A 27626-nucleotide genomic window follows, 5' to 3' on the forward strand; every position below is an offset into this window, starting at 1 on the left:
ATCCTTACAAACATCGAGCACTCTTCCAAGTCTCCACTCGTTTCGCGGAAGCTCTTCCTCTTTGAGAATGACAACATCTCCATTCTTAACATTTCTTCTTGGAGTTTGCCAGCACTGTCTGCGGGTGATGTTTGCTAGATACTCTTTCTTCCATCGACACCAGAATTGCTCTACCAGGTACTGCACTCTGCGCCACCGTTTCCTAGCATACAGATCTGCTTCTACGAATTTTCCTGGTGGAGGAAGTGGAACTGAGGATTTCAAGGTAAGTAAGTGATTTGGAGTAAGTGGCTCTAGACCTTTAGGATCGGTAATGCAGTCAGTGATGAGTGGGCGGCTGTTTACAGTTAACATGGCTTCATAGAAAAACGTTCTCAGCGAAGCATCATCTAGTTTTCCGGCACTCTTGGAGAGAACCCAGTTCAGGATGCTACGGACTGTCCTGATTTGCCGTTCCCATACACCTCCCATGTGACTAGCACCAGGCACGTTCATAGAGAAGTCACAATGTTTTTCAGCCAGAAAGGCAGTTAATCTGTCTTTGTCTACTTCCTGCAATGCCTTTGTTAGCTCATTTCTTGCCCCAACAAAATTTGTTCCTTGATCGGATTTGATTTGTCGTACAGTCCCACGGATAGCTACAAAACATCTCAAGGCATTTATGAATGCATCCGTTGTTAGATCTTCTAACAGTTCTATGTGGACTGCTCTTGAGGAAAGACAAGTGAATATGAGTCCATATCTCTTCTGGTCTTTACGACCTTGCTTTGTGTGGAACGGTCCGAAGCAATCCATCCCACAGTATGAGAATGGTGGCGAAGGGTTGACGCGACTAGTTGGCAAGTCAGCCATTTTCTGCGTTTCTGTTGGCCTGCGGGCTCTCCTGCACACGACACATTGCTTTATGTGGTTTGCCACAACTTTGCTGCCACCAACAATCCAGTACCCGTTTGCTCTCAGCTCGTTAAGTGTTTGTCCTCTTCCTTGGTGCTGTGTGTTTTCATGGCAGTAATCCAAGATCAAATTTGTAATTACACCATGTTTTGGCAGGATAATTGGATGTTTCACGTCAAGCGGTAAGGAGGCATTTTTCAGTCGCCCTCCCACCCTGAGAACACCATCTTGCAACACTGGGTCCAGCTGAAACAATGGATGACCACGTGGCAGTTTACCATTACTCAGTAACTGTATCTCCTCGCTAAAGGCATTCCTTTGTGCCAATTTCACGAGCACGAGGCTAGCCTTTCTTCGGTCCTCCACATTTATGGGTTCCGCTGTTTTGACTCTCTTTGCCAGTCATTGTATCCTAGCCACAACTTTCAAGGCTGTACTCCATTTTGAGAATCGTTCAAGTCTCTCCAAGAAATTGTTGTCTTCCACAACCTTTGTTTGTAGTGCTTGTGTTGTCTTGACCTCTGGGTCAGCCACCAGAAGTTCTGCGGTTGATTCTGGTGTTACAATCTCTCGTTCCCAGAGGAATTTCGGTCCAGTTAGCCAATTTGAACTAACCAGCTCTGACACCTTGAGGCCTCTTGAGGCATGATCTGCCGGATTCTGATCCGTATCAATGTAGTGCCACTGTGTTGGTTCTGTTCTTTCTCTGATTCTTTGCACTCTGTTCGCAACGAAGACATGAAATCTTTTAGCTTCGTTGTTGATGTAGGCCAGGACGACCTGTGAGTCAGTCCAAAAATATTCTTGGTTAATCTTGAGCTGTAGCTCCTCTCTTAACATACAACTGACTGCTGAGGAAACTACTGCAGCTGTCAGCTCCAGCCTTGAAATGGTTACGACTTTGGAGGGTGCAACCCTTGCCTTGCCCATTACCAAAGAGCAATGCACCTTGTCCTGACTCACCACTCGAATATATGTGCACTGGCCATATCCAAAACTACTGGCATCTGAAAAGTGATGTAGCTCAACTCTCTGGACCTTTGCCAGGTCTTCAGGGATAAAGCACCTTGGGATCTGAATATTTTGCAGATTTTGGAGGTCATTCAACCAGCTCTCCCATTGTGGCTTTAGTTCTTCAGGCAATGGTTCATCCCATCCGACACCTTTTTGACACATCTCCTGTAGTATTTTCTTCCCCAGTAGGAGGAATGGCGCCATGAAGCCTAGTGGGTCAAACACCGAAGCTATGACTGAGAGAATTCCCCGCCGTGTTACTGGTTTCTCATTCAGAGTAACCTTAAAGGAGAAAGTGTCGCTGCTTACATTCCACTTCACTCCGAGCACAGTCTGGACTGGGAGCTCATTATGGTTGAGATCCACATCATGAACTCCACTGGCTCTCTCGCTGTCAGGAATTGACTCCAAAACGTCTCTGTTGTTAGAGATGAACTTGTGGAGATGCAATCTTCCATTTGCACATATGTGTTGCGCCTCTCTTACCAGTCTTATGGCATCGTCCGCAGACTCCACACTGATAAGGCCGTCATCCACATAGAAATTGTTCCTGATGAAGTTGGCTGCTTCTGGATAATCCTTTTCATTTTGGCTTGCAAGGTACTTCATTCCATAATTTGCGCAGCCAGGAGAAGATGCTGCTCCAAAAAGATGAACTCTCATACGATATTCCTTTGGCTCTGAGTTCGTATTGCCATTTTCCCACCACAGGAAGCGTAAGTAGTCTCTGTCATCTTGGTTTACATGAAACCTGTGAAACATCTTCTCTATGTCACAAATAACTGCTATTGGATGTTTGCGAAATCTGCAGAGTACTCCTGTCAGACCATTTGTGAGATCAGGTCCAGTTAACAAGTGATCATTCAGAGCTGTGCCCTCATATTTGGCTGAGCAGTCGAACACGACTCTAATTTTTCCAGGTTTTCTCGGGTGGTAGACCCCTTGGTGTGGGATATACCACACATGTCCTGCTTTAGGTTGACTTTCAGCTTCCTCTGCGTCTCCATCCTTGAAGACGCCTTCCATAAACTTGGTGTAGTCATCTTTGAACTCGGCATTCTTCTCAAACTTTCTTTTCAGTTGATTCAGTCGCACAAGAGCCAGTCGTTTGTTTTCTGGCAGTTTTGGACGTGTCTTAAAGGGAAGCGGCATTTCCAGGTGCCCATCTGAATCATGATGTATTGCCTCATTTAGTATTTTCATGAACTGTATGTCATCTTGTGATATGCTCTTTTCTCTAGGATTGGTATCCTTGAAATCTGACTCAAGAGCTTTGATGACCGTAGCCGGTGTCAATGGAGGAAGTTCTTTCACGGACACACGGTGACACAGACCTGTCACCTCTGATGACTTTGCTACTTGTGGTGAGCTGCCGTCAATACTCCAACCCAGATCGGTTTTGACAGCATATGGCTCATCATCACCTCCTGTGATGACTTGACGAGGTGCCAATGCTCTGGAGCAATCATAGCCGATCAAGAGTCCGACCCCACAATCCATCAACTCTGGTATTTCCTTGGCTATGCAGTTCAGATGTTTCCACCTTCTGGCAGTTTCAGTGGTAGGTATGTGAGAACGTTCAAGGGGAATAAAATCCCTGGTATAGGCTGGTGGCAAGTTAATGAAGCTAGGTGAGGAAAATCCTCGAACTCTAAGACCACTTACTCTGTCACTCTGAACGATGGCATCTTTGCCCATCATAGTGGTTAACTTCAACTTGACTGGCTCTAAACCGGCTCCCATTTTCTCACATACTTCTTGGTCCACAAAGGTGCTGCTACTCTGAGTATCCAACAGAGCATAAACTAATGTCTCCTTTTCGGGTGCGCTAGTGGATGAAATCCATACAGGCACGATCATGGATGTACTCCCACCCTCGCCTTTGTCCACAGAGCAAGAGAGAGATGACGTGTTCTCTTCCGCTTGCATGGCATGGGAGGAGGATGTGTCTGTAGCAGCAACAGAACGGTTTTCATGAAGTGGTGTTGGATGAGGTCTCTTACATATTCCACATGTAGCTTTGTTCTTGCAGTCCCTTGAATTGTGTCCTCTCCTAAGACAGCCAAAGCACAGGTTATTGTCATGTATGAACTTCCTCTTGTCTTCTACAGGTTTGTTGGTGAATATTTGACATTTGTGAATGGAATGAGTCTCACCACAGCACATGCATGTGACTGCACTTGATGTGAATGATGGGTTCACTTTCCTTGCTCTGTTTGAAACCTTTATGCTGTTCTCTGCAGCACTGCATTCCAGCTCTGTACTTGTCTTATCAGATGCCTTCACATTTGTGATGAATGCATTAGCCTTTGTGCGTTTTATATCCCTAGACTGCTTTTCGTCAGTGGGTTTCAAGGCATTGAGTGATGTCACAAGATTGCAAGCAATTTCTGCTTCTGTGGCCAGGAAATCTGCAAACTCTTTGAATTTGGGATATTCTTCTGTGTGTCGCAGCTGCTGTGTTACATGTCTGTTCCAGCGGGAGGTCACCCAATCAGGGAGTTTTTGTAGCATCTTTTGGTTCTCCTCACAATCATTTAACACTTGCAGGCCTTTGACATGAGGCATAGCATTACTGCAGGCTATTAGAAAATCACTAAATTGTCTTAGTTTAACAGAGTCTCTTGAGCCAATTTTTGGCCAGTTTTTCAGCTTTTCTCTAAAGGCACGCTGGATTACAAAGTGATGGCCATAACGTGCGTTTAGGGCCTTCCAGGCTTGTTCATAAGCTTCATCGTCTTTTCTGTAAAAGGTTCCTTCTAACACAGATCGTGCCTCACCACTGATGTATTTCTGTAAGTAGAACAACCTATCAGCGGGATTTGTACAACGTCGCTCTATCAAAGTCTTGAAACTTGTGCTCCAACTTATGAATTTAAGTGGGTCTCCTGTGAAGACTGAGGGCTCAGGTGCTGGAAGTCTGCTCAAAACCATTGTGTCATGTACGGCTTGTGTTAGAAATGCATCATTGATAGTGTTGTTTGATTGTTCATTTTTACTGTTCTTACATGTTTGATCTCTTTCCATTTGTTTAGGAGGGGCTGGAGAACAATTGTGCATTGGACTGTATGCAACTGAATCCTTCTCACAGTTCTCTCCAGAGTCAGCATCTGAGTACGCCTTTAGCTTTGCAGATATTACTTCAAGATCTCTCTGATTTTCCAGTTTTTTGAGTTCTTGCCTTTGTGCAGCAATTGCTGCTTCCATCTCAATTTCAGCCTTTTTTGCAGCAAGCTGTGCAGCACAGTCCGCTCTTTTAACTGTAAGAATTTGCTGTTCTGATGGGCAGCTTGAGCGATGACTATGTTCAGTAGATTTAGAGGCTGTTGACTTCCCAAATATGGATTGTGCATATTCTCTGTCAAGCACCATATGAAGTCTGGCACGTTCTGCCTTGGCATTAAACTCCTCTTGACCAACCTCACTCATGCGTACTTTCATTAGTCCCATTAGGTCTGTAGTCACAGCTGAGCAAGAATCCATTTTCCTTCTAATTTCAGTAGAGGGTGCCGAAAGAGATCTCGCATTATCATAAAGATCCCTCACTTGTGTTTCCAGCTCTTCCACAATGTCCATCATATCACACAAGTCCTTATCTGAGCACTCATCTTTAAGTTTTGAGCGTATATCTCTAACTTTTTCTTTCCAGCATTCATATTTTGTGATGAATTTGTTCTCCTTCTGAGAAACCTCCTTTTGCTTTAGCTCCAGCATTTTTGGGGTTAACTTCTTCTCACGTGAAGATGTCCTAGGTATAACACTCTTAACTGTGGTTGAGGTGGGTTCTACTGTTACTTTATGTATTTTAATAGTGGCATGAATATCACCTATGAGTGTCTCCAATCTTTCCCTTTCAGCATCATCAGTCTGTGATTCTAATAGTTCACTTAACCTAGTCAGCTCAGCTTGTAAGAGCTCAAGTTCCCCACTCTGTGACTTTTCTCCATGATCTGACATTATGCTTACATTGGAAATGATGCAGTATCAGTAATATCAGTTATTGCTTTAACATTTGCAACCATGCAATTACTGGTGTGATTCAAACCTTAATGTTCTGTGGTTATCTAGTCAAACCTCTTAACTGCTTAAAACATGCTTTAAACTCTCAGATTAAGAAAACCATTCAAACCTTGATAACAATAATAAAGTAGAAAACTTTCAGCAATACTATTAAATCAGTTACTTTTCACCATAAGCCAGTCTTAAACAAATGTCCGTTTAGTTGCAGAGGTAACACAGTCAAACCTGGCACCGTTTGCAGTCCCGTTGTCTCCTGCTTTCCCCGCAGCGGTGAATGAATCAGTCCTGCACGCTGAGCCTGTGGTGAGGATGTTTGCAGAGCTGAATCTGATGCTGATGAACGCTGCGCTCTGTTGCTGAAGTTGCGCCGCTCTCGGCCCGACGGCAGGCGATTCCCGTGACTTTTCCCGTGTAGTCTGTCAGTAAGCTCCGTCTCCGACGTCTGCCCGGCGACCGGCTACACGCTCCTTTGCGGCTCCGCTTCTTTATGGCTGTGCTTCCCCGCGGACCGGCGGTGCTCTGCTCTGAACTCTCGGCCGTGTTGGCGTTACGTTTACACTTTAGCTACACTGGTTCCGTTAAAGAAGGCCACGAAACATACTGATGTCTTTTTGTCTTTTATTGTCTCTCTCTCTTAGACACCGTGTAAACTCATCTCATCTCATTATCTCTAGCCGCTTTATCCTTCTACAGGGTCGCAGGCAAGCTGGAGCCTATCCCAGCTGACTACGGGCGAAAGGCGGGGTACACCCTGGACAAGTCGCCAGGTCATCACAGGGCTGACACATAGACACAGACAACCATTCACACTCACATTCACACCTACGGTCAATTTAGAGTCACCAGTTAACCTAACCTGCATGTCTTTGGACTATGGGGGAAACCGGAGCACCCGGAGGAAACCCACGCGGACACGGGGAGAACATGCAAACTCCGCACAGAAAGGCCCTCGCCGGCCCCGGGGCTCGAACCCAGGACCTTCTTGCTGTGAGGCGACAGCGCTAACCACTACACCACCGTGCCGCCCACCGTGTAAACTAAAAAGTAAAAAACAAAGTTAAGCTAACATATTCATCTGACATATTAAAAAAAAACACAAACATATATACATTAAATAAATTTACATTGTTCATGCCTTAACCAATAAACAGAAATATAACCAAATAAAACAATTACCGTGTGCGCCTCAATGAAACCAGTGAAGAATATTTTCATGTTACGCAGCACACCATCTTCTTCTCAACGGCCACACCCATCTTCTACCCATAAGGCCGAGGCCGTGACCCTTAACCTTGGCACGTGACCCAAAGCCAACCAATGTTTTTATGCACATATATTTTACATTTTATACATATTATATGCATTCACAACAAACCTCTTCTGCAAACAAAAACAATACATTTTCCATAAATTTGTAACCCTTTGTTTTCTTAAACTTGTGTTGCCGACTGCTACATACATGTTATTTCACCTCCCTCACTGCCATCACCAGGAACTACCTGCAGGCCAGGACAATGATAACATTTTAACATAGCCTATGGAAATCCAAAGTTTACACATTATCATCACGCACAGAAATTGCAAAACTGCAAAACTAGTTTTAAAACCGCTAAATTCCAACTGTTAAACATAGCGAGAGGCTGGGCTACGTGTGTGTGTGTAAAGTGTAAACCAGTGCATCCTGACTTTCTAACTATGCCTGTGTGTTGCGTGAGCGGCAGTCAGTCAACAACTCTTCGCAAAGTTTCCTTATGAAACAATATGCTCACTGAAATTATGGCAGGGAACGCCAGATTAAACATTAAAACTGCCTTCTGAGCACTGTATCTACAGGCTACCACCGAAAGAAGGAGGCTACCAGAAAGGCATCTCTACTCCGTACGATTTTACTTTCACTACGACATTACTTTGAACAGACTATCAAAAAATTGCAAGGTGATATGATAAAGTAAGGCACAGTTAACTTACAGTCGTTTTTTTTTTTAAACGATCGTTTTCTGCCTTTTGGCACCCTTCATCATGCCGTGTTGGGGTCCTGAACTAGGAGGCGCTGTCCCCGATATGCCTGTCAAACTTGTTGTAGGTAACCATAGCAACCAAGCTCGAGCTCGCAACCTGTGCAGTCTGCGCAGTTGCAACTATGTATGTACTGCTGTGCACCTCAATAAACCGAATGGTAATTAGTCTTTTGATTTTTCCGTGAGGTTTGCCTTATGCAAAGAAAGACAGCATAGACGTTTTTTCCTCCCTATAAGTGGGGGGGACCGAATGAGCTGAATTTAAATCTGGGTGGGACGAATCCCCCCGTCCCCCCGTCTATCTGCGCCCGTGTGCAGAGGCCTTGAGGCCCACTTTACACGGGGACAGTCTGAAACAAAAACGCAAAAGTCCGTTTTCGTTCTCACTTTTTTCCGCGTCTACACGACCGTTTTCAAGGAGGAAATCTGCGTCTATACGGTGACGCATAAATGTGTGGAATTCAATTGGATGTTGTAATAGAGTGTGCCGAGCGGATGGAGTAGTCAGTCAGAATGATGAGCAAAACAAGGAAAATTCTTGTACAAAAATAGTTTTCTTTTTATTCTTAAGCCGGCAGTTAACACAAACAGGACAAAAAAAAAACCACTGATGACAAAACCAACCAAAAAAAAAATTCTGGGACAAAATGCCCACGCCTAGGCTACTCTGGCATTACTCACACAGAGCTCAAGTCATGTGTCCTCTCCCTGCAGAGGCCATCTCCCCCGAATGAACAGTGCAGCGCATATTTAAAAGACTACGTCACAGTCTTGACACAATTAAAATCAATCAACACATCTAGACAGATTTTAACAGTTCTAAACATTTTCACTGCATGCATTACACTCCTACAACAATGTGCAGACCTTAAATATTACAACAAACACTTACGTAAGATTTTTAGACCATTTCTCTCCGCTCTAATGAGCTGCTTTCCCGCGCATCGCGGAAGAAACCTTGAAAAGCGCTTTCAGACCTGCGTTCTGGTTTGGTCCCGCACCCGGAAGACTACAGCAGGTAAATGGCTACAAACATTTCTGGCTGATGTTAGATAAACTCTAGCAGAAAAGGATTCAGATGTTAAACGTGCGCACTTAATGAATCTTTACACGCTATTGTTTATAGTGAAAACTAATAAATGCTTGCGCTGTTTAAACCTGTGTCGCGTCTTTTACTATGAACACATCTACCAAACATTTCAGGTTTACATATCTAAAAGATGTAACAAATGTACCCGTAACAAAACATACTTGTAAAGCCCCCATTACCAAACCCACAACAAACATACAACACAGATTGTATTTGGAATGTCTTTGCAACTGTGGTTTAGTCCATTGCACTTGACCATTGAAACATGACCAGCGGGAGGAACCGCTGTTTAGTGACAGACGCATTGCGCTGTGTCACAGATGTGCATGCCAGGCGGCTAGGTGGTGCTGTGAAAGACCTCCGCTATGTTTGCACGCATGCGCAACGTCTTCCGTCTTGTCTGATCTGCACATCTGCGCTGCGAAAACTTCGACTACTCTGGCTATGGTAAGAAAGTAAGTAAAAAAGTAAGAGCATACTATACCCGCCTCTGTTCATTAACGGTATAGATGTTCGAAGGACTCCTGGACGTTTATTAAAGCTGCCAGAGCAGCTTGAAGGTCCGTTGGATCGATGTAATCAGACGTGCTCTTACTTTTTTACTTACTTTCTTACTTCCCGGGCTGGCATGTACAGTATATGACATATGTATGACGTAAACGCGTACCCGACGTGAGCAGATCCGAGCAGAGTTTCGTGTATTGGGTAGTTTAGACGGATATGCAACGGGGGCTGTTTTTAACTTATCCACTCTGGAAGGCGTTTTCAATTTTTTCCGTATAGGTGCATAGAAATTCTTGTAATTCGTAATTCTTCTTCTTCCGGGTTTACGGTGTTTACAGATGCCAGCGTGCTTGCGGGGCGTGTGTGGGCATGTGAGGACACTCCTCCTCACCAATCAGTGCACAGGGGAGTGTCTCCTCACGCCCTTAGCCCCACTCGGCTCGGTTTGGCTCGCTTCAGCCCTACTCCAAAACCGTGTGAGTTTTGGGGGCTGAGCAGGGCTGAAGCGAGCTGAGTCGTGCTGCTCTAAGGTAGTCGAAACGTGAGCCGTGTCGGGCTGAAGTGAGCTGAAGTGAGCTGAAAAAGGGTAGTGGAAAAGGGCCATAAGGTGCACAGTCCTGAGGTGAGGTGAATGTGTTGTGTTTCACATTATGGAGTGAGGTATTGCACATTATAAAAGTATTGCACATAGAGAGTCCCTTATAAAGTACTGCACATTATAAATTACTGCACGAGGAGAGTCACGTAGTAAAATAAATAGACTATAAGGTCAGAGCATATCCAAGTTCAGGGCGGTTATGGCTTTTGGAAAGAAGCTGTTTTTGAATCGGTTTGTCTTTGTCCTGATGCACCTGTAGCGCCTCCCTGAGGGCAACAGGTCGAACAGATCAAAGCCAGGGTGGGAGCTGTCCTTGATAATTTTTTTAGCTCTGCCTTAGCAGAGACTTAGCAGAGACTGTGAGACTTGGCCCCCACTTCTCCTCCACCTGCACGTTGAGCACATAGAGAGTCCCTTATAAAGTACTGCACATTATAAATTACTGCACGAGGAGAGTCACGTAGTAAAATAAATAGACTATAAGGTCAGAGCATATCCAAGTTCAGGGCGGTTATGGCTTTTGGAAAGAAGCTGTTTTTGAATCGGTTTGTCCACAATCGGCTCTCCACAGGGCTGTGTGCTGAGCCCCCTCCTGTACTGCCTCTACACCCACGACTGTAGTTCGACCCACAACAACAACCTCGTCGTCAAGTTTGCTGACGACACCACAGTGGTCGGACTCATCTCAAAGGGAGACGAGGCAGCCTACAGAGAGGAGGTCCTGAAGTTGGCAGCCTGGTGTTCAGAGCGAGGTTATTTTCTGAACACCAGGCTGCCAACTTCAGGACCTCCTCTCTGTAGGCTGCCTCGTCTCCCTTTGAGATGAGTCTGACCACTGTGGTGTCATCAGCAAACTTGACGACGAGGTTGTTGTTGTGGGTCGAACTACAGTCGTGGGTGTAGAGGCAGTACAGGAGGGGGCTCAGCACACAGCCCTGTGGAGAGCCGGTGCTCAACGTGCGGGTGGAGAAGTGCGGGCCAAGTCTCACAGTCTGGGGCCAGTTAGTAAGAAAGTCCTTTAACCAGGCACATGTGAGAGGGGGGAGGCCGAGAGTGTCCAGTTTTCTAATAAGGATGTCCTGGATTATTGTATTAAAAGCTGAACTGTAATCCACAAAGAGTATGCGGACATAGCTCTGCTGCTGCTCCAGGTGATTTAGCGCAGAGTGGAGAGCTACGGCGATGGCGTCCTCTGTGGAGCTGTTTGTGCGATATGTGAACTGGTCGGGGTCGAAGTCTGGAGGGAGGTGGTCCTTGATGTGCTGAAGAACTAGTCTCTCGAAGCACTTCATGATTACCGGGGTGAGGGCCACAGGACGGTAATCATTCAGGCTGGTGACGGGAGACTTCTTCGGCACTGGGATTATCGTTGCAGATTTTAGGCAGGGCGGGATGACTGCCTGAGCCAGGGAGAGGTTAAAGATCCTGGTGAAGGTAGGGGCGAGCTGGTGGGCGCATGCTCTGAGCACCTTACCAGGTACACCATCTGGGCTGGCAGCTTTCTTGGGGTTCACTGCCAGGAGCACCTATCTGACATCGTGCTCCTGTACAGTGAAAGGAGTGGTGTAGGAACTGTGTGGTGGTGGGGACAGGGCAGGAGCAGATGAGTGCTGCTGAGATGTTTCAAAGCGAGTAAAGAAGCGATTTAGCTCCTCTGCTAGCGGCGCACTCCAGTCTCCTGTTGGCACATCACAGTCTCTGAAGTTTGTGATGTCCTGAATGCCCTGCCACACCTCCCGTGTGTTGTTGCTGGACAGGTGTGACTCTATGCACAGCCTGTGGTCCACCTTGGCTTTATTTATTCCTGTTTTCAGATCAGCTCGAGCAGCTCTGTACAGAGCTCTATCACCTGACCTGAAGGCAGCATCGCGAGCCCTGAGGAGTGAGCGGACCTGGCTGGTCATCCAGGGTTTCTGGTTTGGGAAGACCCGGATGTTTTTATCCACCATCACATTCCCAATGCAGAACTTGATATAGTCCAGCACCGTTCCTGTGAATGTCCCCAGCTCCTGGTGTACAAATAATCTCAATCTGTCTGTTTGAAGCAGTTCTGTAGTTTGGAGAGTACGTTGTCAGGCCAGGTTGTGATAGTCCTTGTGGTGGGCCTGGCTCTGCGTCTGAGGGGGGTGTAGGCTGGGGAGAGCAGGAGGGAAAGATGGTCAGACTGGCTGAGGTGGGGGAGGGATATGGCTCTGTACGCATGCTTGATGTTGGAGTAAACATGATCCAGAGTGTTCTCCCCTCTAGTAGAACACTTAACATGTTGGTAAGACTTCGGCAGTACAGTCTTCAAGTTGGCCTTATTAAAGTCTCCTGCTATTATGTGAACACCGTCAGGGTGAGTCCACTGCTGTTTGTTAACGGTGTTCGGCAGGAGAGAGAGCACTGTGTTTACACTGTTTAGAAGTTGTTTGCATTGTTGTTCGATTTACAAATAGTATACTGGTCTTTAGCTGCATATTTTTATTTTACAAGATAGACATCAAGTACATTTTACATTTTGGGCGGTTTTAAGTGCATTTTGGTGGGTTTTGAACATATTTTGGGCTGGAAAACGTCAGCAGTATCTGGCAACACTGCTTGTACTTGGTCCATCATGATCTGACATGGTTACACAAATGACCGATCATGTGTGAGATATAAATTATGTATGGTAGAGATCCATAATTATAAAGATTAACTTGCACATCTCCATGCATGTAGTGACAGGAGCTGTCATATGTCTGTAAGCTTTTAAACTCAAAGAAATCGGAAAATCTCAGCATGTGAAATGCCGAAAAGCAGTTTGGGAAGAAGTTGAGTAGTCATCATCATATCTTGTCACTCCAACTCTGGATCCAGCGACAGGCTGTCTCGTTGGCCTCCCAGAGATCGCCATTTGAGCAGGTTGGACCAAGTTTGCAGTTATGTAGAAGGTGCTGTATGGTTTGGGGGTCTTCCCCACAGGGAGAGGCTGTACTTGTAGATTTACCCCATCTCAGCATGTTGTCACCGGTCCTAGCTACCTTGCATCTGGCTCTGTTGAGCATGATCCAGTCCCTCCTCGGTAGGTCTGCTCCCGGGGGGAAGTGTCTCGCTAGGGGGAGGTAATGACTCGTTGTTGTTTGAGTCATTCTCCTTCCACCTCTCCATCTTGAAGGTTTTTGGTGGTACTACACCTAGGTCTTGAATCGTCATGAAGCTGTGACGTGATCTCAGCCGTCGGGGGACCTCCTGATGTCCATGTAGTGGGTGTCTGGGGTCGTTCAGTTGCTTGTCATGCTCCATTCTCGCTTGAGCTTCTCGGCGTATATAAGGTGGGCAAATACCTGATAGTTTGTACAGTGTTGGCAAGGGAGTAGCTTTCAGGGTGCCTGTGTTGGTACGACAGGCTCTGTTGAGCTCTATGTCAATCTTGGAAGCATGGGCTGACCTCTCCCATACTGCAGCACAGTACTCAGCTATTGAATAGCACAGCACCAGCGTGGACTGCTTGAGGGTGTTGGGGTCAGCACCCCAGCTGGAGTTGGCAAGGTTGTCAAGAAGGTTGTTGCAGGTGGATACTTTCCTCTGGAGCTTAGCAACATGCTCTTTGAAGGACAAGGTCCTATCGAGGGTGACACCAAGGTACACCAGGTAGGGTGTGTTCTCTAGTTCTTTCCCTTCCCACATGATTCTAAGTTTCCTAGATGCAGCTTGGTTGTTTAGGTGGAAGGTGCAGACCTGGGTCTTGCCTGGGTTAGTGTTCAGGAACCATGATCTGTAGTATCCCGTTAGTGTCTTCAGGGCATCTGTGGGACATTTTTCGATGATCTCAAAACCTCTTGCCTGGGTAGCCAGGCAGAGGTCATCTGCATAGATGAACCTTCGGATGTTGTTGAAGGCAGGCTGGTCATTTGTGTAAATTTTGAAGAGCACTGGGGCTAATACTGACCCCTGTCAGGGCTTGACATTAGCACTTGCCCAATGGCCCGGCGGTGTTTTTTACGCCTTTCGGGCCAGTTCGGGCCACTAAATTTGGCCAAACAGTGGCCCGGGCGGGCCAGTACGTTTTCGATACAAATTAACAAATTTTATTACTCATATTTTACCCAGAATTGTAAAGAAATTGTTCGTAAAATGCACCTTTTCGATACGAGGTCTTTCACCTTTGTTTACGTCACGCTCCACTCCGTGGCAGGAGTGTGTCATCTTTGTGCATCTTCAGAGATGTTCGGCGCTGTTTGGAAGCGTCATTTTGGTCGCGCGCCAGATCGAGGAGAGAAGGGCTGAGTTTACCAAAGTCTCAGATGACCATCGGGACACGCTTAGTGACACCATGGCAGCAGGATGTGCACGCATTCAGGGCTCGACATTAACAGTTGTCCGCTTGTCCGGGACAAGTGATACTTAATGTCGGACAAGTTCATCGTCTCCGTTACTTGTCCGATCGGACAAGTGCCAAAATACGCCGATATTCGGGTTACATATCAAATTTATCAGTTTATTCACATGATTTCCAAAGCGTCTCACTCGACATATTGTTTTGATGAGTCGCCAGATGTTTCTATTTGGAAAGAGCGATGTGTGCATGCGCAATATTCCACTTGCAAAACCGGCCAAAACTGCTTCGTGTATTTGAGCTGAAAAGTAAACGGTCGTTTATGATTGGTTTTAATCGTATCATACACGTGGATTTGTTGACATTTCTGTTGGCGGGATCATTATTCAACTGTATATTTACGTTGAGTGTGTGGTAATTTCCAAATCTTTGAATTGTTGTTGATGGTGTTCATTATATAGCCGAGTGTGTGTGGCGGGGTGTGCTGGGCTTGGCATGTGCGCCTGCATGCGTGTACCGTAGATTGACAGGGAGTGAGGTAGGAGTGGGGAAAGTCATCTATGAAATACCAAGCTGTCAAATGGCTGCTAATTAGGTTACCGGCTGTATTAATTAACTAATTAGTAATGGGAGTTTAGGAATTTGAAACAGGGCTCTATAATTTAGATATAAATTATGGATTATTTGAAATTATATTTTTTGACCATTAAATACCATACAGGAGCCACACTGAATAATTAGACAACAACAATTAATCAGTGGAGGATATATATTCAAAATTAATAATTTAAAAATGAAAATATATATATATATATATATATATATATATATGGTGAATAAAGGGGCGCCCAGGAAGTACAACTCACTCTCCATACCAGAGGCACTCGAAACTGCCAAACAGAAGACACCAAGGAAGGAGAGGCCAGGAGAATAAACAAGCTGTTCTCCACTGAACCAGCCAAGGTGTACTCTCAATGGCAGGGGAACAACAACCGGTCAGACCCACCAAGAGCTGAGGTGGAAAAATACTGGAAAGACATATGGGAAAGAAAGGCATCACACAACACCGATGCCCAATGGTTAGTGGACCTAAGAGCTGACCACAGCAACCTCCCAGAACAAGAACCAGTAACCATCTCAATGGCAGACGTCCAAGAAAGAGTGTCAAAGATGAAGAGCTGGACAGCACCAGGCCCCGATATGATCCATACGTACTGGCTGAAGAAGCTAACTGCACTCCATGAACGCCTAGCAGCACAGATGAACCAGCTGCTGAGGGATGGAACCCACCCAGAATGGCTAACCCAAGGCAGGACAGTCCTAATCATGAAGGACCCCCAGAAGGGACCCATCCCATCCAACTACCGGCCAATTACCTGTCTCTGCACAACATGGAAGGCCCTGTCAGGCATCATTGCGGCAAAAATGAGTAAGCATGTGGCTCAATACATGAGCGAGGCACAGAAAGGAATTGGCAGTAACACCAGAGGAGCCAAGCACCAGCTACTGGCCGATAGAACAGTCGCCCGAGACTGTAAGAAGAGACAGACCAACCTGTGCACTGCCTGGATTGACTACAAGAAAGCCTACGACTCAATGCCACACACATGGATACTGGAATGTCTGGAACTGTATAAGATCAACAGGAACCTAAGGACCTTCATACAGAACTCAATGGAAATGTGGAAGACAACCCTAGAGGCCAACTCAAAACCCATTGCCCAAGTCAACATCAAGTGCGGCATATACCAAGGAGATGCGCTATCACCACTGCTGTTCTGCATAGGCCTGAACCCCCTCAGTCAGATCATCACGAAGAGCGGCTACGGGTACCGATTCCGTAGTGGGGCAACAATCAGCCACCTGCTCTACATGGATGACATCAAGCTGTATGCCAGGAACGAGCGAGAAATAGACTCGCTGATCCACACCACCCGGATCTACAGCGATGACATAGGGATGTCATTCGGATTGGACAAGTGTGGCCGGATGGTCTCAAAGAGAGGCAAGATGATCCGGACTGAAGGGATTGACCTACCAGAGGGCAACATAGGTGATATCCAAGACAGCTACAAGTACCTTGGCATCCCACAGGCTAATGGAAACCATGAAGAGGCCACAAGGAAGTCAACCACAGCCAAATACCTCCAGAGAGTAAGGCAGGTCCTGAAAAGTCAGCTGAATGGTAAAAACAAGGTCCAAGCCATCAACATGTACGCACTACCAGTCATCAGATACCCCGCTGGTATCATAAACTGGCCAAAGGAGGAGATAGAAGCCACAGATATCAAGACTAGAAAGCTCCTCACCATGCATGGAGGGTTCCACCCCAAGTCCAGCACCCTGAGACTATACACTAAGCGGAAAGAGGGAGGCCGAGGGCTAGTGAGCGTCAAGACCACGGTCCAGGATGAAACATCGAAAATCCGAGAATACATCAGAAAGATGGCCCCAAAGGATGAACTGCTAAGTGAATGTCTCAGGCAGCAGAACCCTGAAGAGAGTGCAGAGGAGGAGGAGGAACAGACAACCTGGAGAGACAAACCCCTACATGGCATGTACCACCGTCAGATAGAGGAAGTGGCTGATATCAAGAAATCCTACCAGTGGCTGGATAATGCAGGACTGACAGACAGCACAGAGGCACTAATCATGGCAGCACAAGAACAGGCCATAAGCACAAGAGCCATAGAGGCCAGGATCTACCAGAGTAGATCAGACCCAAGATGCAGACTGTGCAAAGAAGCCCCTGAAACAGTCCAGCACATAGTAGCAGGGTGTAAGATGCTAGCTGGATCAGCGTACATGGAGAGGCACAACCAAGTGGCTGGGATAGTATACAGGAACATCTGCAACCAGTATGGAATAGAAATACCCAAGTCCCAATGGGCCATACCACAGAAGGTGGCTGAGAACAACAGGGCCAAGATTCTGTGGGACTTCAGCTTCCAGACTGACAAACAGATCCTGGCTAACCAACCGGACATAGTGGTGGTGGACAAAGAGCAGAAGAGGGTGGTGGTGATAGATGTGGCGATCCCAGCTGACGCCAACATCAGGAAGAAGGAACATGAGAAACTTGAGAAGTATCAAGGGTTGAAAGAGCAGCTGGAACGGATGTGGAAGGTCAAGGGTTGCGTGGTCCCCGTGGTAGTGGGGGCACTTGGGGCAGTAACCCCCAAACTGGGAGAGTGGCTCCAGCAAATCCCAGGAACAACATCTGAAGCCTCAGTCCAGAAGAGCGCAGTCCTAGGAACATCGAAGATACTGCGCAGAACCCTCAAACTCCCAGGCCTCTGGTAGAGGACCCGAGCTTGAGGATGACATGGATACCACCCCCCCGCCGGGGGTGAGAAGGAGATTTTTATATATATATATATATATATATATATATATATATATATATAATTTTAATTTTCTGGTTTTCAATTTCTCAAAATAAATTAATGATAGATGGAGTCCAATTGATGGAGCAGAACTCAAGGGTTGATAGATGAAGATGAATAGAAACTTTATTTGTATCCATTCATCTGTGAGTCAAAAGAGGTGTGGAGGTTTTCATAAGATATATTATCTTGTCATTTGATAACTAGATTTCAGTGTATAATAATCAGTGATTTACAGTATTAATCAGTCAATTTTGTTATCAGTTGTTTTTATTTGTCGTATTGTTGTTTGTTTCTCTTGTCCAAACTAGTGATATCTCAAGTCATAAATTTTATGATAATGTTACTTTTTGTGATATTTGTTACTGAACTGCAGAGTACTGATCTGTGTATATATAATGGTTAGTGTTTCTGGATCTCATAGTATAGTTATTTTGTTCTTAATTTTATGTTCATAATTTCTATTCTATTGGGATATATTGCTTCTGAACTTCAGCATAATAATTGGTGAATTATGGTATCAGTCAGTCTGTTTTACTATATTTTTTAACTTTTGCCTCAGTATATCAAGTATTGATTACTTTTGTTTCATAGATATTATGCATATGTTGTGAATTCGGAAACAAATGCCATAAAGATTGTTGGGTTACAAATAGTTTGTGGGCGTTTTTTTTCTCAAATATTTCTTCAGACAAGTCAACTTCACATTCGGACAAGTAAATTTCCTTTCAACTTGCCCGATAGGACAAGCGGTTTCAAAAGTTAATGTAGAGCCCTGGCATTTTAGATGAGTGTGTGGAAGAGGAAAGCTATTGCACTAAACTATAAACCTTAAATTGACTTTATTGCTATTTCAGTGCAGTGCACATTTTCAGAAGCAAAAGCATTTTATATATTTATTTCAATTTGATTTGACTGTTTTTGAGTCCATTGCTGGTAATATGGACTGAGTTACTGTCTTTTGTCAGTATTGTTTTCAGGTACAAAATCAAAATACAAGTTGTGATAATCTTGAGAAGGCTCTTTTTAATTTTAGGGGGCGGTCATTATTTATGGGGGAGGGGGGCTATGAATTTATGGGGTGGTCATGAAAAAGTGACACTACTTGATGGGGGGGGGGGTCATGAAAATGTGACCCTACTTTGTATGGAGATGAGGAGATTATTGCCTCCTACAATGATGTGGCTTGGGGATATTCTACAAAAATTTTCAGCCTTGCTGCGCTCGGCAACAACATATACCCCGAAAGTCTACTTTTCTAGCCAAAAATCAATGATCATAGTGTATTATGAACTGTATGAAATGTGGTGGCCCGAATGTGGGTACCGCGTGCATTCGGGCCACCACATTTTCCATTTGGGCCAGTAACTTTTCAATTCCACTGGCCCAATGGGTCACCAGTGGTAAATGCTTAATGTCTAGGCCTGTCTGTGGCAAACTGTTCTTCTGTGCTCTCCATCGACTGTGTTTGTCGTCCATTTCAACGAAGAAGCGGTGGTTTGTCAGGAGTGACTCTATGATGCAGACAATTTTTGTGTTCTTGATCATGCGGGCTACTTTAGTCAGTAGAGCTCGATGGTTCACTGTGTCATAGGCGGCCGTGAGGTCGACGAATACAGCACCAGTTATCTTACCGGCCTCAAAGCCATCTTCGATGAACTGTGTGAGATCCAAAATGTTCATCCCCCCCCCCCCCCCCCCCCCCCCGCCCATCTTGTTTTTTTTTTTTCGGGGTTTTTTTTGGGGGGACCTTTTTTTTTTTTTTTGGGACCGTTTTTTTTTCGCGCCCGCACTTGTGCCGCCCCCCCCCCCCCCCCCCCCGCGATGCCACCCCGGGCGGCTGCCCAGTCAGACCGCCCCTGTAGGTGAGTACCATTAGCACAATTGTTGAACAACTCTATTAGCCAGTCTAAGGCCTTGTCACTGAAGTGTTTGATCATCTCTGCACTGATTCCATCAAGTCCTGATGCTTTGCCGGTTTTTAGGTGTTTCAGACCAGCAAGCAGCTCGTCGCAGGAAAAGGGGAAGAAGATTTCGTCACTTTCTTAAAGGACGCGTCTCATTTCTTCTTTCATCCTTTTGACGTAGCCATGTTCCTTGTTGTGGGGTTTTCCGTTGTCTAGTAGTTGTTTTGTTACTTGGTTTGGGGTCACTGCTACAATACGTTGATCTGGCTCCTGGTCAGAGTTTAGTTTTTTGATGGTCTTCCAAGCCTTCTTACTGTTGTGTGTCATATCCAACCCGCTGATGGTTTCTTGCCAGCGTTCCTTTCTTGCTTCACTAAGTGATGCTAGTAGATTTTCTCCAGGTTCAATAGTTTCTTCGGCTAATGGGTCAGTGTCATAGGCTTCAATGTACCTGTCGTAAATTTCTTTGCTGGTGTCAGTTAGCCCAGGGATGTACTGCTTCCTACATCTGCGAGGGATGTTCTTCTTTGCAGCATCCCAGACTAGTCTTTGGAAAGATTCATAGCCTTCAGGTGTTGGGTCTATGTCTTCTATTCCTTCTTCCAGGTCTGACGTGAAGTCTTCCCACTTGGCTCTCCGGTAGTTGAACCTGGGTTGTGGCTTTCTGTTGGTGATAGGGTTGATGACAGGGGTAAGATGCACTGTGATGGGTCTATGTTGAGACTTAGGTATGGGATCTTGTACTGACTTCTGAAAGTTCTGGTGGTGTCGAGAGGACACAAAGGCCAAATCTGGGTTATAGCCTTTTCACCAGCGGGCACTAAGAAAGGATGGTTTATCCTTTGCTCTGTTCAGAAGCACTAGGTTCCTTTCCAAACCCCATTCCTCTACAAGCTCGCCATCCTTGTTGGTGTTGCTGTATCCCCAGTTTATACTGTGGCTGTTGAAGTCGCCGATGACCAGGTGCACTCCATCATCAGTCAGGAGGTCTTGGGGCCACTTGAACAAGATAGGGGGTGGCTTATAAACAGATGTAATAGTTATCTTATCAGTCTTAACTCTGAGTATTTCCAAACCAAGTAAGCTGTTAATCACTCCAAAAGCACTTATCGGCTAGTTTATGCTGAGGTAATTCCTGACAGATCAGTGACATTACTCATTAGATTTTTCTTATGCAGGTTTCTGATGTGGGTTACTTTGTCACGTTTCCGGGCTCACCCTCCATCTGCCTCAACCCTCAGGACTCCAGTTCCCATAATCCCCCTCACACACCAGTCACCACCACGTGCACTCCGCCATCCAATCCGGAACTACTTCCTAGGAGTGGTTCACCTGAGTTCTAATCACAATCACCTGCACCCTTTTGTTTATGTCTGTATTTATACCCCTTTGTCTGTTTTGTTCTTTGCACAGTATTGTCTTCACCTCTTGTAAGCCTACTGAGCGTTATTGTACTGATTGCTTTTTTGTGTACGACCCTTTTGGCCTTCTGGTTTTTCCACTTCGCCTAGGCCTTGTGTTTGATTGCCTGTTTCTCTTGATTCCCAGTTCTTCGACTATTGCCCGTTTTCTGACCACAATTTGTCTAGCCCTTGTTACTGTTTTGGATCTCTCGGTATTGACCTGGCCTGGTTTTTGTACATTGTTTTGGATTACCCTTTACTCATTAAAACCTTGAGTTCATTTATAATCCGCGAGCATCTGGTTTGTCACAGCCGCGTTACAGAATACTGTGCCATCATGCAGATGGCGGATTACATGGAGCTACAGGTAGTGGTTAGCAGCCAAGGACAGATGCTTGGACAACATCACCAGCATTTTGACTCCATGACTCAGTCCATCCAGACTCTCACGCAACAACAAGGTGAGCAGCAAAAACAGTTAGTACAAATTGTTGAAAGCATGAGAGAAATCATCACCCAACTCCAACAACTCCGCTCCCCCAGCCTGCCTATGGTTACCAACCAAGCTGCTCCCTCCACGGCTGTTACCAGTTCATTTGTTGTCAGTAAACTGGATAAATTTGATGGCTCACCTAATCACTGTAAAGGGTTTTTGTTGCAAAGCTCTACAGTATATTTTTTGCTAAGTCCCCTCTGAGCTCTGACAAGGCTCGTATTTCTTTTATGATATCTCGCCTTGCAGGCAAGACATTAGATTGGGCTACCGCAGTTTGGCCCACAGTTTAATCCAGCACTTATGATCACTTCGTGAGAGAATTTAAAGCAGTTTTCGATCACGCCAATGAGGGCCGCTCTCAAGGGGAATTACTCACCTGACTACGTCAGGGTAATTGCTCAGTTTCTGATTACGCTTTGGAATTTCGCACTGTCGTGGCTGGGAGTGGTTGGAATGAGCCTGCATTGCTAGTGACATTTCGCAACGGACTGAACTCTGACATCCTAGCTGAAATGGCTTGTAAGGATGACGGTCTTTCCCTAGAAAAGCTGATTTCACTGGCTATTCACCTAGACCAACTGAAACACAGGAGAGGTCATCATAAATCATCTACAGTTCCTGCTGCTGCACTGACCCCTCGCTGCTCATATCCATCAATGACCTGGACTCGTGAGGATCCAGAATCCCTGGAATTTATGCAGTGTGACTCATTTCATTTGTCTGCGGAGGAAAGGCAACGACGTCTCCATGAAGGGTTGTGTCTTTATTGCTGAACTGCCAGTCACATTCTACGTGACTGTCAAATCCGTTGACACAAAACTCCGGCACCAACCCCAGGAAAGCCACGCGCTAATGTGTTGAATAACCCCACTAAGGGGTTGGTGTCGAAGTCCTTTCTCCTACCTGTGACAGTTAACTGCCCTCAGTCTGTCTCTGTGTTCTCAGCATTAATTGATTCCGGAGCTGAAGGGGACTTTATTCACACCGAACTGGTGGCGCAACTTCAGATTCCTGTGGAGCCACTGGAAACACTGCTGAGACTGACTGCTGTTGATGGGGATCCCATGGGAGAGGGACTTGTTAACCTGGTCACAAAACTCATCAGTATGACTGTCTGTGCATTACATCCTGAAGATATCTGTTTTTTTGTATTAACTTCCTCTGAGTATGCTATCATTTTAGGTTTGCCTTGGCTTAGAAAACATAACCCAGTCATTTCTTGGTCTGATAATAACTAGACCAAGAGAGTATTTCCTTGTTATGACACCTGTCTAGCATTTCCCACAGTTATGGTATTGTCAATGACTATAGAAAGCCCCAATGCCAATGTTGTAGTCTCCATTCCCCCTGAATAGAGTGACCTATTAGAAGTGTTTAGTAAGAAAAGTGTTACCAAACTTCCTCCCCACAGAGAATATGACTGTTCCATTGAGTTGATAGACGATGCTATTCCACCTAAATCTAGGATTTTCCCACTCACTCAAGCGGAAGAGAAAGCGATGGAGGAGTATGTTCAGGAGGCTTTAGAACAGGGTTTCATCTGTCCTTCTACATCTCTCGCAGCTGCAGGGTTCTTTTTTTGTCAACAAGAAGTATGGGGGACTTCAGCCCTGCATTGATTATGATGGGCTTAATCAGATCACTAAACCCTATCCTTACCCATTGCCTTTAGTCCCCATAGTACTAGAACAACTTCGTGGAGCATCTATATTCACCAAACTCGACTTAAGAAGTGCATACAATTTAGTCTGCAAAAAGGAAGGTGATGAATGGAAAATTGCATTTCTTACCACTAGGGGGCACTATGAGTACTTAGTGATGCCCTTTGGGTTGCGTAATGCCCTGTCTGTATTCCAAGCATTCATAAATTATGTCCTCAGGGATATGCTTGGCCAATATGTTATTGCCTACATTGACAACATCTTGATTTATTCCCCCAATCTCGAAACTCACATTCGACATGTTCGTCCTGTCCTTACCTGTTTGCTTGAGAATCAGCTATATGTGAAAGGGGAGAAGTGTGAATTTCATCTCCCTTCTACCTCTTTCCTAGGCTATGTCATCAGTCCGGAGGGTGTTGTTATGGACGATAAGAAGGTAGAAGCCATAGCTAATTGGCCCATCCCTACCTCCATAAAGGAACTCCAGTGATTTCTTGGGTTTGCTAACTTCTATTGCTGTTTCATTTGCAATTTCAGTAGCATAGCAGGCCCTCTTACCACATTATTGAAGGGAAACGCCAAAAAACTCTCGTGGAACCCCCGGGCACAGGAAGCATTCAAATGCCTCAAGGTAGCCTTCACCTCAGCCCCCATTCTGAAGCATCCTGATCCCACTCAGCCTTTCATGGTAGAGGTGGATGCCTCTGAGGTAGGCACTGGAGCTGTGCTGTCTCAGCACGTAGGTGATCCCTGTAAACTGCATCCGATAGCCTTCTACTCCCATAAACTGACCCCTGCCAAATGCAATTATGGTATAGGAGATAGAGAATTGCTGGCCATGAAACTAGCATTTGAAGAATGGCGCCATTGACTAGAGGGAGCTACGCATCCTTTCCTAGTTTTAATGGATCATAAAAACCTTGAATACTTACAGTCAGCTAAACGGCTCAACCACCGTCAGGCTCAGTGGTTATTTTTCTCTTGGTTTAATTTCTCCATTACTTATCTTCCCGGTTCCCATAATACTGAAGCAGATGCCCTTTCTCATATATATCCCAAGGCAAGGCAAGTTTATTTATATAGCACATTTCATACACAATGGCAGTTCAATGTGCTTTACAGAAGTAAAAACAAAAACAGTAAACAATAGAGAAATAAAATTACATAAAATAATTTTATCTTTATTCTAAAAGAATTAATTAAAAGAATTAAAAGAATTAAAAGAAAATAATCAGAATTAAACAATAGTAGAAATAAAATATTAAAATGCCAAAAAGAAAAAGGAGAAAAAGAAAGGGAAAAAAAGAAACTAGCAGAATAAAATAGAATAAAGTTAAAGTAAATTTAAAACATGCAGAGAAAGTAAAGATTATAAAAAATGTAAAAATATTAATTATTTAACAGAAAGCATCTGAAAACAGCTTGGTCTTTAACCTAGATTTGAAGCTGCCAACAGCAGGAGCATTTTTAATGTCCTCTGGCAGTTGGTTCCATAGATGTACTGCATAGTAGCTAAAAGCTGCTTCACCACACTTTGTTTTAACAACTGGTTTTAATAGTAAATTTTTCTGTTGTGATCTGGTAGATCTGATTGGGTTAGGCCGCTGCAACATATCAGAGAGGTAATTGGGCCCTGTACCATTTAGAGATTTGTATACCAGCAGCAATACTTTAAAGTCAATTCTGTAGCTTACTGGAAGCCAGTGAAGGGACCTTAGAATTGGAGTAATGTGCTCTGTTCTTTTTGTTCGTGTGAGAACCCTCGCCGCTGCATTTTGAACCAGCTGAAGTCGTTTGATGGTCTTTTTTGGCAGGCCTGTGAAAAGGCCATTGCAGTAATCAACCCTACTAGAGATGAAGGCATGTATTAGTTTTTCCAGATCATGTTTTGACATAAGTCCTCTTAGTTTGGAAATGTTTTTTAGGTGATAAAATGCCGTTTTAGTGATTGCTTTCATGTGACTGTCAAAGTTTAGCTCGCTGTCAATGAAAACACCAAGATTTTTAACCATTTCTTTAGTTTTAATCCCTTTTGTGTCAAGAATAGTGGTAATCCTGAGTCTTTCATCTTTTTTTCCAAATAGAATTACTTCTGTTTTATCTGTGTTCAGCTGAAGAAAATTTTGTGACATCCAGCTATTGATTTGATCGATACACTGGTAGAGACATTCAAGGGGGGCATAATCATTTGGTGATAGAGCAAAATGAATTTGGGTATCATCTGCATAGCAGTGATACAAAATTGAATTTTTATTGATAATTTGCCCAAGTGGGAGCATATAAAGGTTGAAAAGTAATGGTCCAAGAATCGACCCCTGGGGGACACCACAGGTCAAGGGCATTGACGTTGAGGAACAATTTCCCAGGGTAACAAAGAAGCTTCTATCTTTTGATCCCCGTCCCGAGTCCTCTCCTGAGGTTGTTAATGTCCTATCCCCATCAGCTGTGGTTGCCCCTATTAGATGGGACACAGACGAAGAGATCGACCAGGAATTACTATGTTACTCCTGCCCCTGAATCTTGCCCCATAGGAAGGAAGTATGTGCCTATTCAATGCAGGGACAAATTAATTACATGGGCCCACTCCTCTTTGACTTCTGGCCACCCGGGAGAGACACTTACACACCAGTTATTGTCTGGCAGATATTAGTGGGAAAACATGCTCAGATATCCATAGGTTTGTCTCCTCATGCACCACCTGCTCCAAGTGCAAAATACCCAAAACTCTCCCCATCAGTAAACTCCTGCCCCTGCCTGTCCCTTCTTGTCCATGGTCACATGTAGCAGTAGACTTTGTTACTGACTTGCCCCTCTCGCAGAACTACACGGTCATTCTGACCATTGCTGATAGGTTCCCACGAGGAGTTAAGGCCAATTTATGCTGACAACGCAGTCCTCGCAGACGGCGTCGCAGATAGCGTCTGCGTAGCCCCCCCACCTTCGCAGACGCTCTGCGCGCACCTCCCAAAAATTGTGACCACCGCAGAAGCCTCGCAGACAACGTCGCAGACAAGAGGGCTCTGATTGGTCCACTCTACATCCGCTGTACATGCACTTCTGCTTCCCTACTTTCCCGGTTTGGTTTGTTTTCACGACCGCCATTTTTAAAAACACGAGTGAAGATGGAGCAGCACGAAGAGCGGTTGATTGAGGAAGTGAGGAAGTACGTACATCTATACGACTCCAGTTCTAGTCATTATAAGTAACCGGAGGATAAACACTCCACTAACCACACCCACCAACTACTCCTAGCGATTTCGCGCCCCCTTGCGTTGTGGTGGTGAATAACATCGCGCACGCCTATTACTCCCCGCTCAACGATAAATTACAACTGTCTGCGAAAAGCTATCTGCGAAAGCCTTGTCGCAAGAGCATGCAGAGGCCTTTAGATGTATCCCCTTCATGAGCCTACCTACAGCCTTTCAGACAGCTGAAGCTCTTTTTAACCATGTGTTGCGTATATTTGATATTCCAGAGGATATAGTATCAGATTGAGGACCTCAATTCACCTCTCATGTGTGGTCAGCATTCTTCAAGAGACTGGGAGTTAATGTAAGTCTCACCTCTGGTTACCATCCCCAGTCTAATGGTCAATGTGAAAGAGCCAACCAAGAACTGGGAAAGTTTTTGAGGCTGTATTGTCACAATAATGAAGCTGACTGGTCAAAATATTTGCCCTGGGCAGAAATGGCGCAAAATTCATTAACTACCTCTGCTATGGGGTTAACCCCTTTCTAATGTATGCTAGGTTACCAACCCCCCTTAAAACCATGGTCTGCCACGCCCTCTGGCAACCCAGCCATTGACAGTTGGATGCAACGGAGCGAGCAGGTCATGGAACAGACCCACCAGTGGATCGAGAACATCCTCCGCCAGCACAAGAGGCTGGTGGATCGCCATAGAGGTGACACACCTACCTACCTCCCTGGGGACCGAGTGTGGCTGTTGACCCGGGACTTCAGGCTTCCTGCGGAAAGTAGGAAATTATTGCCCAAATACATTGGTCCATTTAAGATTCTCCAGAGAATTAATGAGTTTACTTACAAATTAGATCTGCCTGTGCATTACCATGTTTCCAACTCGTTTCATGTATCTCTCTTGAAACCTGTTGTCTCGGGTTCGTTAGACAAGGCCACATCCGATGTCACGCCCCCACCTCCAGTGTATGTGGAAGGCACCCCAGTGTATGTTGTCCACCGGTTGCTGGACTGCAGAAGGAGAGGAGGGACTCTGAAGTATCTAGTGGACTGGGAGGGCTATGGGCCCGAGGAGCGTAGCTGGGTTACCGCACGAGATGTCCTGGATCCAGGGTTGGTGGAGGAATTCCATTAGCGT

At 45.3% G+C, this 27626-nt stretch overlaps 1 protein-coding gene across 8 annotated transcripts in view; it reads left to right on the forward strand.

The window, feature by feature from the left end:
* Positions 1-27626, forward strand: part of LOC132883537 (butyrophilin subfamily 2 member A2-like) — a 60043-nt gene that overhangs the window by 8874 nt on the left and 23543 nt on the right. The window lies entirely within an intron of this gene.

The sequence above is a fragment of the Neoarius graeffei genome, chromosome 3, assembly GCF_027579695.1.
Source record: "Neoarius graeffei isolate fNeoGra1 chromosome 3, fNeoGra1.pri, whole genome shotgun sequence".
Taxonomy (NCBI): domain Eukaryota; kingdom Metazoa; phylum Chordata; class Actinopteri; order Siluriformes; family Ariidae; genus Neoarius; species Neoarius graeffei.